The sequence below is a fragment of the Dendrobates tinctorius genome, unplaced genomic scaffold, assembly GCF_039654945.1.
Source record: "Dendrobates tinctorius isolate UK_male_01 unplaced genomic scaffold, ASM3965494v1 ptg000012l, whole genome shotgun sequence".
Taxonomy (NCBI): Eukaryota; Metazoa; Chordata; class Amphibia; order Anura; family Dendrobatidae; genus Dendrobates; species Dendrobates tinctorius.
In genome coordinates, this window is record NW_027361680.1 from 22,115,795 (window position 1) to 22,133,892 (window position 18,098).

An 18,098-nucleotide genomic window follows, 5' to 3' on the forward strand; every position below is an offset into this window, starting at 1 on the left:
TGAATGAAGAATCACATTTCTTGGTAGAATCATGCAGGATTTAAATTTTTGATGGTTTTTTACTCCTCTCAACAGCCCAAACAAGTTTCTAAAAGGATGAGTTTGCAACTACTTTACTTTTGGAGAAAATTCAAAACATTCATTATTCAATAGGGTCCAAACTATCAAAAACCAGCGGTTTCAATGAACACACATTTCTTGGTAGAATCATGCAGGACTGAAATTTTGGATGTTTTTCTACTCCTCTCATGAGCCCAAACAAGTCTCTAAAAGCATGAGTTTGCAACTACTTTACTTTTGGAGAAAATTCAAAGCATTCACTATTCAATAGAGCCCAATAGCAAAAATCAGGTTTTGAATGAAGAATCACATTTCTTGGTAAAATCATTCAGGATTGAAATTTTTGATGGTTTTTTACTCCTCTCAACAGCCCAAACAAGTTTCTAAAAGGATGAGTTTGCAACTACTTTACTTTTGGAGAAAATTCAAAACATTCATTATTCAATAGGGCCCAAACTATCAAAAACCAGCGGTTTCAATGAACACACATTTCTTGGTAGAATCATGCAGGACTGAAATTTTTGATGTTTTTCTACTCCTCTCATGAGCCCAAACAAGTCTCTAAAAGCATGAGTTTGCAACTACTTTACTTTTGGAGAAAATTCAAAACATTCATTATTCAATAGAGCCCAATAGCAAAAACCAGCGTTTTGAATGAAGAATCACATTTCTTGGTAGAATCATGCAGGATTGAAATTTTTGATGGTTTTTTACTCCTCTCAACAGCCCAAACAAGTTTCTAAAATGATGAGTTTGCAACTACTTTACTTTTGGAGAAAATTCAAAACATTCATTATTCAATAGGGCCCAAACTATCAAAAACCAGCGGTTTGAATGAACACACATTTCTTGGAAGAATCATGCAGGACTGAAATTTTTGATGTTTTTCTACTCCTCTCATGAGCCCAAACAAGTCTCTAAAAGCATGAGTTTGCAACTACTTTACTTTTGGAGAAAATTCAAAACATTCATTACTCAAAAGAGCCCAATAGCAAAAACCAGCGTTTTGAATGAAGAATCACATTTCTTGGTAGAATCATGCAGGATTGAAATTTTTGATGGTTTTTTACTCCTCTCAACAGCCCAAACAAGTTTCTAAAAGGATGAGTTTGCAACTACTTTACTTTTGGAGAAAATTCAAAACATTCATTATTCAATAGGGCCCAAACTATCAAAAACCAGCGGTTTGAATGAACACACATTTCTTGGTAGAATCATGCAGGACTGAAATTTTTGATGTTTTTCTACTCCTCTCATGAGCCCAAACAAGTCTCTAAAAGCATGAGTTTGCAACTACTTTACTTTTGGAGAAAATTCAAAACATTCATTACTCAAAAGAGCCCAATAGCAAAAACCAGCGTTTTGAATGAAGAATCACATTTCTTGGTAGAATCATGCAGGATTGAAATTTTTGATGGTTTTTTACTCCTCTCAACAGCCCAAACAAGTTTCTAAAAGGATGAGTTTGCAACTACTTTACTTTTGGAGAAAATTCAAAACATTCATTATTCAATAGGGCCCAAACTATCAAAAACCAGCGGTTTCAATGAACACACATTTCTTGGTAGAATCATGCAGGACTGAAATTTTTGATGTTTTTCTACTCCTCTCATGAGCCCAAACAAGTCTCTAAAAGCATGAGTTTGCAACTACTTTACTTTTGGAGAAAATTCAAAACATTCATTATTCAATAGAGCCCAATAGCAAAAATCAGATTTTGAATGAAGAATCACATTTCTTGGTAGAATCATGCAGGATTGAAATTTTTGATGGTTTTTTACTCCTCTCAACAGCCCAAACAAGTTTCTAAAAGGATGAGTTTGCAACTACTTTACTTTTGGAGAAAATTCAAAACATTCATTATTCAATAGGGCCCAAACTATCAAAAACCAGCGGTTTGAATGAACACACATTTCTTGGAAGAATCATGCAGGACTGAAATTTTTGATGTTTTTCTACTCCTCTCATGAGCCCAAACAAGTCTCTAAAAGCATGAGTTTGCAACTACTTTACTTTTGGAGAAAATTCAAAACATTCATTATTCAATAGAGCCCAATAGCAAAAATCAGGTTTTAAAATGAAGAATCACATTTCTTGGTAAAATCATGCAGGATTGAAATTTTTGATGGTTTTTTACTCCTCTCAACAGCCCAAACAAGTTTCTAAAAGGATGAGTTTGCAACTACTTTACTTTTGGAGAAAATTCAAAACATTCATTATTCAATAGGGCCCAAACTATCAAAAACCAGCGGTTTGAATGAACACACATTTCTTGGTAGAATCATGCAGGACTGAAATTTTTGATGTTTTTTTACTCCTCTCATGAGCCCAAACAAGTCTCTAAAAGCATGAGTTTGCAACTACTTTACTTTTGGAGAAAATTCAAAACATTCATTACTCAAAAGAGCCCAATAGCAAAAACCAGCGTTTTGAATGAAGAATCACATTTCTTGGTAGAATCATGCAGGATTGAAATTTTTGATGGTTTTTTACTCCTCTCAACAGCCCAAACAAGTTTCTAAAAGGATGAGTTTGCAACTACTTTACTTTTGGAGAAAATTCAAAACATTCATTATTCAATAGGGCCCAAACTATCAAAAACCAGCGGTTTCAATGAACACACATTTCTTGGTAGAATCATGCAGGACTGAAATTTTTGATGTTTTTCTACTCCTCTCATGAGCCCAAACAAGTCTCTAAAAGCATGAGTTTGCAACTACTTTACTTTTGGAGAAAATTCAAGGCGTGGTCTGGAGCTCTATGCAGCAGGCTGTGTGAGCTCTGAGCTCTGAGGAAGCCTCCATCATTAAGCGACATAAGAATCAAACAAGAAGAATTTTGTCTTAAAATTTTATTGGATCTAGGAGCCCTCTTCTCCAGGATCATTTTGTGACCTTCCTGGAGTTTCTGCATTGAACTATTCCTGAGTAAGAGCCTTCTAAAACCGGAGCTGGTGTGACTCAGCAGATTTCTCCTGCGTCTGCTATCTGCTGCAGCGGCGGGCCCAGGCAAGGAAGAGCTGGGACACGGCTGAGAAAATCGAGGGAGACTGACAGAGAAAAAGCCGGAGAACATTGTGACAAGCGGCGGGTAGCGGAGGTCAGGCTGAGGCAGCGTTATACAGCGACGCCGGCAAATACAGCGGCGTCTGAAGAAAGCAGGTCCCGGCGCCCTGGTGAAAGCTGCAGCGGCGCCAGCCACAAGGAGCTGAATCGCGGTGACAACGTGGAGCAGCTGCAGCCGGCGGGGGACCATAGGAGCGGCATCGCTGAGTGAATCAAAGCGGTGGAGCGGCTGGAGAACCCGGAGGCTGGATATAATTACACCGGCAAGTACAGCGGCACCTGTAAGGAGCAAGGCAGAGGGGGAAGCGAGCCGGCCGGGATTTCCCGCGCTTTTTCCTGCGCTTGATCTTTATTGCAGCGGCGCGCCTGAAGAGAGGAGGTGAAGGACGCTGCTGTAAGGAGCCCGACAGTGACAGCGGAGTTCAGTGACGATTGATAGAGGAGTTCTGGTGTCCCGGTGGAGACTGCAGCGACGTTGGATCTGGGTCGCGGCGACAGCGGGGAGCAGCGGCAGCCGGCGGGAGATCACAGGAGCAGCGCCGCCGAGGAGATCAAGGGAGAGGAGCGGCTGGAAGCCGTGGAGGACATCCAGGACTGTTAGTGTTGGTGACAGGTACCGGGAGAGTTTCTGCAGCGGCTGAGAGGTGGGGGCTGTGTACGGTGTATGCCCCTCAATACATCAACGAATCTGACGTGGGTGAGATTGGGGTGCAGGAGAGACGGGAGAATCATTAAAATAAGCTGCGGATCCGGTTGGGAACCACTAAGGTGGCCTTCACCTGGCATTATTATAAACAGTGCAGCAGACCTCATTTATGGTGATTATCTGTGCTTCATCTGTAAGGGCTAACTAAGATTGTCAATCTAATTACAGGAAACTGTTTACTATTATCTTTATTTAACATACTGTGGTGTCTGCAGACTATTCATCTATATATTTGATCTAAACAGCTTTTGTGATACATCTGATCTCTTTATCTACAGGTACACAATTCCATGATTTATTTGTGTTGAGTTAATAGAAAATCTTTGTTGTTCTTTAGGGAACCGGTCACAGTGAAAGCATTGTACATTGTAGACTGAAAAGAAAAAAAAAAAAAAAAAAAAAAATGAGTCAGAAAAACAACAAAGCGAAACAGCAGAAAGATAAATCTAAATCCACATGTAAACAAGATATGACCAATCTAGATGAAGCTATATGCATTAGCCCTCCTCCCTCCCCCAAAAATACTACTAAATTTGAAATCGGACAAAAGGGTGATTCCCATACTTTAATGATACAAGAGTTGGATAACATCCAATCAACAATGGATACCTCTGTTAGTAGAAAATCTAAAAGAGATGAGTCTAAAGGGGAGGGTAGGTCTGTGTTGTCAGACGAGGAAGAATACTACGAAGCCTCTCCATCTCATAGTCCAGAAAAAAGTAGACCCAGAAAAGATTATAGTTCTGTAGAGGAGGAGGAGGAGGCTAGTAGCAGTGGACATGAGGGTCTGGAAAATTTCCAGGCTTCTGAGAGAGGGGTCTCTGAAAAATATATTAAAGACTTAATTCTAGCATTAAATAAAAGCTTTGAGTCCTCTCTGAATAAACATGTAAACAGTCTACAATCCAATCTTGACACAGTTAACACCAGGATTGATAATAATGAAAAGAAATTAGAAGCTCTAGGGAAAACCTCAGATTCCATTCAAAAACAACAAACTAATGCCCAAAAAGAGATCCTTTTTTTACGAAATAAAGTAGCCGACCTAGAAGACCGCAGTAGGAGGAACAACATTAAATTGAGAGGAATCTCGGAAAAAATTAACCAGCACAATCTACAAAAATATGTTAAAGAGATTTTAATCAAAATTCTGCCATCCGTCCCTGAGGTAGAATTAATGATAGATAGAATCCACAGACTCCCGAGGCCTGCATCTATCTCGGCTGAGCTCCCTAGAGACACTATCTTAAGATTCCATTTTTACTCCACCAAAGAAAAATTCTTAAACTATTTCAGGACCAATAAACATCTTCCCCACCCTTATGATCACATCAAATCATATGCAGACCTTTCAAAAGAAACTATACAAACAAGGAAGGGATTTAATGAAGTTACAACAATTCTGAGACAAAAGGGTGTGGTTTATAGGTGGGGGTTCCCTACTAAGCTTTTGATAATTCATGGTGGGAAGGTAGTAGTAATCCTATCTCCACAAGAGGGGAAAAATTTTCTTAAATCCTTGGACAAGAGAGAAGAGGCTCCAGGGTGAAAAATGCAAATTTTAATGGCTATATCACTTACATTATTTTGTACGCAGGAGGCTTCCTGCGGAGTTTCACGAGCTTTTCCCCATTTTAGGAAGTTTACCTAAGATTGTGGTAATCTCTTCCTGTTTATTGTTCTGTTTATATTTCTGTTTTGTTTTTATTTTTGTATTCTTTAGTATATGGTTAAGATACTATCACTCAATGTGAGGGGATTGAACAGTCCCGCTAAGAGGTATCTCACGTGGAGAGAGATCAGGGGCAGCAGAGCAGATATAATTTGCCTCCAAGAGGTGAAATTGGCTAGGGATGGACACCCCAAGATAGAGAATAAAAATTTCCCATATATATACAAATCTCTTAATGTAAAGAAACGAGCAGGAGTCCTCATACTAATTAAAGATACTATTTCATTCGAAATCATTAACGAATACTCTGACAGCGAGGGCAGATATTTGATTCTTACTTGTCTGATAGACAATCAACTAACGACACTTGTGAACGTTTATGCTCCATGCAATGGTCAAATGCGTTTCTTCAATGGTCTCGATAGAAAAATCCAGGAAGTGAAAAAAGGTGTTATTGTTTTGATGGGTGATTTCAACATTGTTCCTGATGGAGCAATTGACTCCACCTCTCTCACTCGCTCATCATTTCCTGAATTAAAAAATTGGCTTTGCAACCATGAATACCTAGATGTATTCAGATGTTTAAATACATCTTCTAGGGAATATACCCATTTCTCAGAGGCACACAAGTCTTTCGCTAGGATTGACTTGTTTTTGACAGATACGTTCTCAATTTCGAAATTTAAGAAAATTGAAATTCTCTCCAAAACATTTTCTGATCACTCTCCAATTGTTGCAGAAATTTTCCTTGGTAGGTCGGCAGAGTTCAGATCCCAATGGAGATGCGACTCATCCCTGTTGTTCAACCCAAAATTTAAAAAAGAAATTGAAAAAGCCTTAAATAATTATTTCATAGAAAATGATATAAACAACATTTGCCCATTCACCCTTTGGAACGCGCACAAGGCAGTAATTAGGGGGGTTATGACATATCTGGCCTATAACAAAAAAAAACTTTCCAAAGAAAAAATCCGTACCTTACAATTAGAGTTACAAAAATTGGAAGCAATATTACAAAATTCATCCTCTCCTCCACCAAATATACACTCGGAGATTCTTAAACTAAGAATAGATCTTAGATCGGAGTTATTCAGTGAATACGAAAAATTCGCAAAACTAATGAAATCAAACTATTATTCTTCATACAACAAACCCACGAGACTTATGGCACAAAAATTCAGATCAATAAGGACCAAATGCAAAATCAATAAAATTAACCATGAGGGCAATAAATTAGAACACCCTAAGAAAATCGTTGAAGCATTTGCTAAATACTATTCGTCTATTTACAATCTTAAACTAGATGAACATACCCAACAACCCGACGAACAAGGCATAAATGATTTTCTTGCCCCTCTGGGGTTACCTAAGATTACTCCCCAACAACTGTCTAAACTTGAGGCCCCTTTCTCTGCGTCTGAAGTCCTGGAAGTAATTAAATCATTTAAAAAAAAGAAAACTCCGGGCCCCGATGGATTCTCGAATGAATATTACCAAGCATTCGCAAATATCATAACCCCACACTTAGTCCGCATCTTTGACAAGGCATCTCGGACTGGAAAATTTCCTCAGGAAATGTTACAGGCTAATATAATTTTAATACCCAAACCTAAGGGAGACCCGGAGTCAGTCAAAAATTATAGGCCTATCTCTCTAATAAATACCGACGTCAAACTATATTCAAAAATTATAGCAAATAGACTAAAAAATATCCTCCCAAACATTATTCATAAAGATCAACTCGGGTTTATAGAGGGACGCCAGACTACCGATGGCACTAGGAGAACATTGAACTTGGTAAATTTTATTAAAAGAAAGAAAATCCCCTCTCTCCTCCTGGCTTTAGACGCAGAGAAAGCCTTCGACAGGGTTAATTGGGACTTCCTTAAAGCAACTCTGAATAAATTTGGCTTCAGTGATAATATAATAAAAACTATAATGGCTTTATACACAAACCCTTCCGCTAATGTTTATACAAATAACCACACTTCAGATCGCATCATGATAACTAACGGAACTAGACAGGGATGCCCACTCTCCCCCCTGTTATTTGCGCTGATTATGGAACCCTTAGCAGAAGCAATAAGAACCAATGATGAGATCCAAGGTATCCAAATTGAAGATCACCAATTTAAAATCGGTCTATTCGCTGATGACATTATACTGAGTCTATCAGATCCACTGAACTCTATTAGGGGTGTATTATCTACTATCGAGAATTTCTCTAAAATCTCATTTTACAAAATCAATGAGAACAAATCTAAAATCTTGGATTTCTTTCTAGATGACCTAACCATCTCACGCATTAAGGAAATTTCCCGGTTTGATTGGGAGAAAGAGGATGTTTCATACTTGGGTATTCGTATATCCAGGAACTTTAGGAAGACAGTTGAGTTGAACATACAAAACATTACAAAAAAGACTCAGATCGAATTGAACAATTTTGCGACTCACGAAATTTCATGGGTGGGAAGGATAACACTATTTAAACTTTTTACCCTTCCAAAGATACTATATATCTTTAGAGCAATACCTTTACTTGTTCCCTTAAAATTTATTAGGAAACTTCAGTCTATTATAAATAAGTTCGTTTGGAATAAGAAAAGGGCGAGAGTGGCTTCCCATATACTATACAGAAGCAAAGTCAATGGAGGCCTAGCCCTTCCAAATTTAATTAATTATTACTATGCCAATTTAATAAAACAATCCTTTTCTTGGGTTAATTCAAATAACGTCCCAGCTTGGGTAGAAATCGAGACATATTTTAATAAAAACAAAACTCTTTTAAGCGCAATTCTAGAGTGTTTGGGGTCATCTACTCCTTTACGTTATGACTCCCCAATAATCTCCGCAACTCTCTCTGCATGGAAGCAACTGGCTAAGCCGCAGGTTAAGAGAAACAGAAGCCAGAGATACGTTCAATTAAAAAATATCCCTATCAAATTTCTTGGTTTACTAATGGATAAAAAAATCCCGAAAGAATGGATAAAATTTGGTATTAAGGTGATAGGAGATTTGTTCGATGGTAAGAAATTTATAAGCAACGAATCTTTAATATCTCAAAATAATTTTTCTTGCCAGGATTTGGAACTCCTTCCCTCGATTAAGAAAAATATCTCAAAATTTTTGAAAAAAAAATCTTACATTACAGAATCTACAAGTTTGCTACTTTGTAATCCTAATGTTAAGGTCCATTGGAGATCAAGAAATATATATGATTTTTTGAACGGCTCTGAAATTGGAGAAAAGACTCCATATATGATTAAATGGGAGAGCGATTTTGATACTCTATTCTCTCTGGAACAATGGGAGCTGGCTCTTAAACAGACATATTCATCCAACATTTGCGCATCCCTACATGAATCCTTTTACAAACTGACATCTAGGTGGTACTATACTCCTGTGAAGCTGGCCAGGATGTTCCCAGGTAGATCCCCAGATTGTTGGAGAGATTGCGGATTCACAGGTACACTATTACATGTATTCTGGGAATGTCCTAAAATCAGGCCCATTTGGATAGAAATCTCTAGAACAATTAATATTCTGACTAAACAAAACATCACCCTTACGCCACAGATGGCATTACTGTCCATAGGTTTAGAAGTGATTCATACATCTCATATCCCAACAGTTATCCACCTTTTTCTAATAACTAAAAATGCCATAGCATCCTTATGGAACGAAGAGGCTACTCCCAAAATTAGTGATATTGTAGACAAGATGTCATTACATTGCTCATACGAAAAAAGCCATGCTTTGGCAAATGACTACTTCAGTACATATAGCAAAAGGTGGAATTCTTGGGTAAGATTTACCTCTGATCAGAATTTCTCCTAGTTGAACTGCTCTTGGTCTCTCCCACTATGTGATTTTTTTATTTTTATTGCTGATATCTCTCCTCTCTGAATTTATCTGGTAAAAACGCGCATTACTCTCTTAAAACAGAATACAAGGTAACTCATTACGTTTGTTTATTTTAGGATTATCTCTTGGTTCTTGACAATATACCACACTACTGTTAAGTGTTATTGTTAGGTGTATTGTTACTCCTACTGATCTACTCAATGTAATACATTACTGTTATTTTGTATATTATCCTGAACCCTACTGTCAACAGTATGCTGTAAAAATACTACTGTTAACTTTATGTAAAATTTTTAATAAAGTTATTGAAAATGGAGAAAATTCAAAGCATTCACTATTCAATGGAGCCCAATAGCAAAAATCAGGTTTTGAATGAAGAATCACATTTCTTGGTAAAATCATGCAGGATTGAAATTTTTGATGGTTTTTTACTCCTCTCAACAGCCCAAACAAGTTTCTAAAAGGATGAGTTTGCAACTACTTTACTTTTGGAGAAAATTCAAAACATTCATTATTCAATAGGGCCCAAACTATCAAAAACCAGCGGTTTCAATGAACACACATTTCTTGGTAGAATCATGCAGGACTGAAATTTTTGATGTTTTTCTACTCCTCTCATGAGCCCAAACAAGTCTCTAAAAGCATGAGTTTGCAACTACTTTACTTTTGGAGAAAATTCAAAACATTCATTATTCAATAGAGCCCAATAGCAAAAACCAGCGTTTTGAATGAAGAATCACATTTCTTGGTAGAATCATGCAGGATTGAAATTTTTGATGGTTTTTTACTCCTCTCAACAGCCCAAACAAGTTTCTAAAACGATGAGTTTGCAACTACTTTACTTTTGGAGAAAATTCAAAACATTCATTATTCAATAGGGCCCAAACTATCAAAAACCAGCGGTTTCAATGAACACACATTTCTTGGTAGAATCATGCAGGACTGAAATTTTTGATGTTTTTCTACTCCTCTCATGAGCCCAAACAAGTCTCTAAAAGCATGATTTTGCAACTACTTTACTTTTGGAGAAAATTCAAAACATTCATTATTCAATAGAGCCCAATAGCAAAAATCAGGTTTTGAATGAAGAATCACATTTCTTGGTAAAATCATGCAGGATTGAAATTTTTGATGGTTTTTTACTCCTCTCAACAGCCCAAACAAGTTTCTAAAAGGATGAGTTTGCAACTACTTTACTTTTGGAGAAAATTCAAAACATTCATTATTCAATAGGGCCCAAACTATCAAAAACCAGCAGTTTCAATGAACACACATTTCTTGGTAGAATCATGCAGGACTGAAATTTTTGATGTTTTTCTACTCCTCTCATGAGCCCAAACAAGTCTCTAAAAGCATGAGTTTGCAACTACTTTACTTTTGGAGAAAATTCAAAACATTCATTATTCAATAGAGCCCAATAGCAAAAATCAGGTTTTAAATGAAGAATCACATTTCTTGGTAGAATCATGCAGGATTGAAATTTTTGATGGTTTTTTACTCCTCTCAACAGCCCAAACAAGTTTCTAAAAGGATGAGTTTGCAACTACTTTACTTTTGGAGAAAATTCAAAACATTCATTATTCAATAGGGCCCAAACTATCAAAAACCAGCGGTTTGAATGAACACACATTTCTTGGAAGAATCATGCAGTACTGAAATTTTTGATGTTTTTCTACTCCTCTCATGAGCCCAAACAAGTCTCTAAAAGCATGAGTTTGCAACTACTTTACTTTTGGAGAAAATTCAAAACATTCATTATTCAATAGAGCCCAATAGCAAAAATCAGGTTTTAAAATGAAGAATCATATTTCTTGGTAAAATCATGCAGGATTGAAATTTTTGATGGTTTTTTACTCCTCTCAACAGCCCAAACAAGTTTCTAAAAGGATGAGTTTGCAACTACTTTACTTTTGGAGAAAATTCAAAACATTCATTATTCAATAGGGCCCAAACTATCAAAAACCAGCGGTTTGAATGAACACACATTTCTTGGTAGAATCATGCAGGACTGAAATTTTTGATGTTTTTTTACTCCTCTCATGAGCCCAAACAAGTCTCTAAAAGCATGAGTTTGCAACTACTTTACTTTTGGAGAAAATTCAAAACATTCATTACTCAAAAGAGCCCAATAGCAAAAACCAGCGTTTTGAATGAAGAATCACATTTCTTGGTAGAATCATGCAGGATTGAAATTTTTGATGGTTTTTTACTCCTCTCAACAGCCCAAACAAGTTTCTAAAAGGATGAGTTTGCAACTACTTTACTTTTGGAGAAAATTCAAAACATTCATTATTCAATAGGGCCCAAACTATCAAAAACCAGCGGTTTCAATGAACACACATTTCTTGGTAGAATCATGCAGGACTGAAATTTTTGATGTTTTTCTACTCCTCTCATGAGCCCAAACAAGTCTCTAAAAGCATGAGTTTGCAACTACTTTACTTTTGGAGAAAATTCAAAACATTCACTATTCAATAGAGCCCAATAGCAAAAATCAGGTTTTGAATGAAGAATCACATTTCTTGGTAAAATCATGCAGGATTGAAATTTTTGATGGTTTTTTACTCCTCTCAACAGCCCAAACAAGTTTCTAAAAGGATGAGTTTGCAACTACTTTACTTTTGGAGAAAATTCAAAACATTCATTATTCAATAGGGCCCAAACTATCAAAAACCAGCGGTTTCAATGAACACACATTTCTTGGTAGAATCATGCAGGACTGAAATTTTTGATGTTTTTCTACTCCTCTCATGAGCCCAAACAAGTCTCTAAAAGCATGAGTTTGCAACTACTTTACTTTTGGAGAAAATTCAAAACATTCATTATTCAATAGAGCCCAATAGCAAAAACCAGCGTTTTGAATGAAGAATCACATTTCTTGGTAGAATCATGCAGGATTGAAATTTTTGATGTTTTTTTACTCCTCTCAACAGCCCAAACAAGTTTCTAAAACGATGAGTTTGCAACTACTTTACTTTTGGAGAAAATTCAAAACATTCATTATTCAATAGGGCCCAAACTATCAAAAACCAGCGGTTTGAATGAACACACATTTCTTGGAAGAATCATGCAGGACTGAAATTTTTGATGTTTTTCTACTCCTCTCATGAGCCCAAACAAGTCTCTAAAAGCATGAGTTTGCAACTACTTTACTTTTGGAGAAAATTCAAAACATTCATTATTCAATAGAGCCCAATAGCAAAAATCAGGTTTTAAAATGAAGAATCACATTTCTTGGTAAAATCATGCAGGATTGAAATTTTTGATGGTTTTTTACTCCTCTCAACAGCCCAAACAAGTTTCTAAAAGGATGAGTTTGCAACTACTTTACTTTTGGAGAAAATTCAAAACATTCATTATTCAATAGGGCCCAAACTATCAAAAACCAGCGGTTTGAATGAACACACATTTCTTGGTAGAATCATGCAGGACTGAAATTTTTGATGTTTTTTTACTCCTCTCATGAGCCCAAACAAGTCTCTAAAAGCATGAGTTTGCAACTACTTTACTTTTGGAGAAAATTCAAAACATTCATTACTCAAAAGAGCCCAATAGCAAAAACCAGCGTTTTGAATGAAGAATCACATTTCTTGGTAGAATCATGCAGGATTGAAATTTTTGATGGTTTTTTACTCCTCTCAACAACCCAAACAAGTTTCTAAAAGGATGAGTTTGCAACTACTTTACTTTTGGAGAAAATTCAAAACATTCATTATTCAATAGGGCCCAAACTATCAAAAACCAGCGGTTTCAATGAACACACATTTCTTGGTAGAATCATGCAGGACTGAAATTTTTGATGTTTTTCTACTCCTCTCATGAGCCCAAACAAGTCTCTAAAAGCATGAGTTTGCAACTACTTTACTTTTGGAGAAAATTCAAAACATTCACTATTCAATAGAGCCCAATAGCAAAAATCAGGTTTTGAATGAAGAATCACATTTCTTGGTAAAATCATGCAGGATTGAAATTTTTGATGGTTTTTTACTCCTCTCAACAGCCCAAACAAGTTTCTAAAAGGATGAGTTTGCAACTACTTTACTTTTGGAGAAAATTCAAAACATTCATTATTCAATAGGGCCCAAACTATCAAAAACCAGCGGTTTCAATGAACACACATTTCTTGGTAGAATCATGCAGGACTGAAATTTTTGATGTTTTTCTACTCCTCTCATGAGCCCAAAAAAGTCTCTAAAAGCATGAGTTTGCAACTACTTTACTTTTGGAGAAAATTCAAAACATTCATTATTCAATAGAGCCCAATAGCAAAAACCAGCGTTTTGAATGAAGAATCACATTTCTTGGTAGAATCATGCAGGATTGAAATTTTTGATGGTTTTTTACTCCTCTCAACAGCCCAAACAAGTTTCTAAAAGGATGAGTTTGCAACTACTTTACTTTTGGAGAAAATTCAAAACATTCATTATTCAATAGGGCCCAAACTATCAAAAACCAGCGGTTTGAATGAACACACATTTCTTGGAAGAATCATGCAGGACTGAAATTTTTGATTTTTTTCTACTCCTCTCATGAGCCCAAACAAGTCTCTAAAAGCATGAGTTTGCAACTACTTTACTTTTGGAGAAAATTCAAAACATACATTACTCAAAAGAGCCCAATAGCAAAAACCAGCGTTTTGAATGAAGAATCACATTTCTTGGTAGAATCATGCAGGATTGAAATTTTTGATGGTTTTTTACTCCTCTCAACAGCCCAAACAAGTTTCTAAAAGGATGAGTTTGCAACTACTTTACTTTTGGAGAAAATTCAAAACATTCATTATTCAATAGAGCCCAATAGCAAAAATCAGGTTTTGAATGAAGAATCACATTTCTTGGTAGAATCATGCAGGATTGAAATTTTTGATGGTTTTTTACTCCTCTCAACAGCCCAAACAAGTTTCTAAAAGGATGAGTTTGCAACTACTTTACTTTTGGAGAAAATTCAAAACATTCATTATTCAATATGGCCCAAACTATCAAAAACCAGCGGTTTGAATGAACACACATTTCTTGGAAGAATCATGCAGGACTGAAATTTTTGATGTTTTTCTACTCCTCTCATGAGCCCAAACAATCTCTAAAAGCATGAGTTTGCAACTACTTTACTTTTGGAGAAAATTCAAAACATTCATTATTCAATAGAGCCCAATAGCAAAAATCAGGTTTTAAAATGAAGAATCACATTTCTTGGTAAAATCATGCAGGATTGAAATTTTTGATGGTTTTTTACTCCTCTCAACAGCCCAAACAAGTTTCTAAAAGGATGAGTTTGCAACTACTTTACTTTTGGAGAAAATTCAAAACATTCATTATTCAATAGGGCCCAAACTATCAAAAACCAGCGGTTTGAATGAACACACATTTCTTGGTAGAAACATGCAGGACTGAAATTTTTGATGTTTTTTTACTCCTCTCATGAGCCCAAACAAGTCTCTAAAAGCATGAGTTTGCAACTACTTTACTTTTGGAGAAAATTCAAAACATTCATTACTCAAAAGAGCCCAATAGCAAAAACCAGCGTTTTGAATGAAGAATCACATTTCTTGGTAGAATCATGCAGGATTGAAATTTTTGATGGTTTTTTACTCCTCTCAACAGCCCAAACAAGTTTCTAAAAGGATGAGTTTGCAACTACTTTAATTTTGGAGAAAATTCAAAACATTCATTATTCAATAGGGCCCAAACTATCAAAAACCAGCGGTTTCAATGAACACACATTTCTTGGTAGAATCATGCAGGACTGAAATTTTTGATGTTTTTCTACTCCTCTCATGAGCCCAAACAAGTCTCTAAAAGCATGAGTTTGCAACTACTTTACTTTTGGAGAAAATTCAAAACATTCATTATTCAATAGAGCCCAATAGCAAAAACCAGCGTTTTGAATGAAGAATCACATTTCTTGGTAGAATCATGCAGGATTGAAATTTTTGATGGTTTTTTACTCCTCTCAACAGCCCAAACAAGTTTCTAAAAGGATGAGTTTGCAACTACTTTACTTTTGGAGAAAATTCAAAACATTCATTATTCAATAGGGCCCAAACTATCAAAAACCAGCGGTTTGAATGAACACACATTTCTTGGAAGAATCATGCAGGACTGAAATTTTTGATGTTTTTCTACTCCTCTCATGAGCCCAAACAAGTCTCTAAAAGCATGAGTTTGCAACTACTTTACTTTTGGAGAAAATTCAAAACATTCATTATTCAATAGAGCCCAATAGCAAAAATCAGGTTTTAAAATGAAGAATCACATTTCTTGGTAAAATCATGCAGGATTGAAATTTTTGATGTTTTTTTACTCCTCTCAACAGCCCAAACAAGTTTCTAAAAGGATGAGTTTGCAACTACTTTACTTTTGGAGAAAATTCAAAACATTCATTATTCAATAGGGCCCAAACTATCAAAAACCAGCGGTTTGAATGAACACACATTTCTTGGTAGAATCATGCAGGACTGAAATTTTTGATGTTTTTTTACTCCTCTCATGAGCCCAAACAAGTCTCTAAAAGCATGAGTTTGCAACTACTTTACTTTTGGAGAAAATTCAAAACATTCATTACTCAAAAGAGCCCAATAGCAAAAACCAGCGTTTTGAATGAAGAATCACATTTCTTGGTAGAATCATGCAGGATTGAAATTTTTGATGGTTTTTTACTCCTCTCAACAGCCCAAACAAGTTTCTAAAAGGAAGAGTTTGAAACTACTTTACTTTTGGAGAAAATTCAAAACATTTATTATTCAATAGGGCCCAAACTATCAAAAACCAGCGGTTTCAATGAACACACATTTCTTGGTAGAATCATGCAGGACTGAAATTTTTGATGTTTTTCTACTCCTCTCATGAGCCCAAACAAGTCTCTAAAAGCATGAGTTTGCAACTACTTTACTTTGGAGAAAATTCAAAACATTCACTATTCAATAGAGCCCAATAGCAAAAATCAGGTTTTGAATGAAGAATCACATTTCTTGGTAAAATCATGCAGGATTGAAATTTTTGATGGTTTTTTACTCCTCTCAACAGCCCAAACAAGTTTCTAAAAGGATGAGTTTGCAACTACTTTACTTTTGGAGAAAATTCAAAACATTCATTATTCAATAGGGCCCAAACTATCAAAAACCAGCGGTTTGAATGAACACACATTTCTTGGTAGAATCATGCAGGACTGAAATTTTTGATGTTTTTCTACTCCTCTCATGAGCCCAAACAAGTCTCTAAAAGCATGAGTTTGCAACTACTTTACTTTTGGAGAAAATTCAAAACATTCATTATTCAATAGAGCCCAATAGCAAAAACCAGCGTTTTGAATGAAGAATCACATTTCTTGGTAGAATCATGCAGGATTGAAATTTTTGATGGTTTTTTTACTCCTCTCAACAGCCCAAACAAGTTTCTAAAAGGATGAGTTTGCAACTACTTTACTTTTGGAGAAAATTCAAAACATTCATTATTCAATAAGGCCCAAACTGTCAAAAACCAGCGGTTTCAATGAACACACATTTCTTGGTAGAATCATGCAGGACTGAAATTTTTGATGTTTTTCTACTCCTCTCATGAGCCCAAACAAGTCTCTAAAAGCATGAGTTTGCAACTACTTTACTTTTGGAGAAAATTCAAAACATTCATTATTCAATAGAGCCCAATAGCAAAAATCAGGTTTTGAATGAAGAATCACATTTCTTGGTAGAATCATGCAGGATTGAAATTTTTGATGGTTTTTTACTCCTCTCAACAGCCCAAACAAGTTTCTAAAAGGATGAGTTTGCAACTACTTTACTTTTGGAGAAAATTCAAAACATTCATTATTCAATAGGGCCCAAACTATCAAAAACCAGCGGTTTCAATGAACACACATTTCTTGGTAGAATCATGCAGGACTGAAATTTTTGATGTTTTTCTACTCCTCTCATGAGCCCAAACAAGTCTCTAAAAGCATGAGTTTGCAACTACTTTACTTTTGGAGAAAATTCAAAACATTCATTATTCAATAGAGCCCAATAGCAAAAACCAGCGTTTTGAATGAAGAATCACATTTCTTGGTAGAATCATGCAGGATTGAAATTTTTGATGGTTTTTTACTCCTCTCAACAGCCCAAATAAGTTTCTAAAAGGATGAGTTTGCAACTACTTTACTTTTGGAGAAAATTCAAAACATTCATTATTCAATAGGGCCCAAACTATCAAAAACCAGCGGTTGAATGAACACACATTTCTTGGAAGAATCATGCAGGACTGAAATTTTTGATGTTTTTCTACTCCTCTCATGAGCCCAAACAAGTCTCTAAAAGCATGAGTTTGCAACTACTTTACTTTTGGAGAAAATTCAAAACATTCATTATTCAATAGAGCCCAATAGCAAAAATCAGGTTTTAAAATGAAGAATCACATTTCTTGGTAAAATCATGCAGAATTGAAATTTTTGATGGTTTTTTACTCCTCTCAACAGCCCAAACAAGTTTCTAAAAGGATGAGTTTGCAACTACTTTACTTTTGGAGAAAATTCAAAACATTCATTATTCAATAGGGCCCAAACTATCAAAAACCAGCGGTTTCAATGAACACACATTTCTTGGTAGAATCATGCAGGACTGAAATTTTTGATGTTTTTTTACTCCTCTCATGAGCCCAAACAAGTCTCTAAAAGCATGAGTTTGCAACTACTTTACTTTTGGAGAAAATTCAAAACATTCATTACTCAAAAGAGCCCAATAGCAAAAACCAGCGTTTTGAAT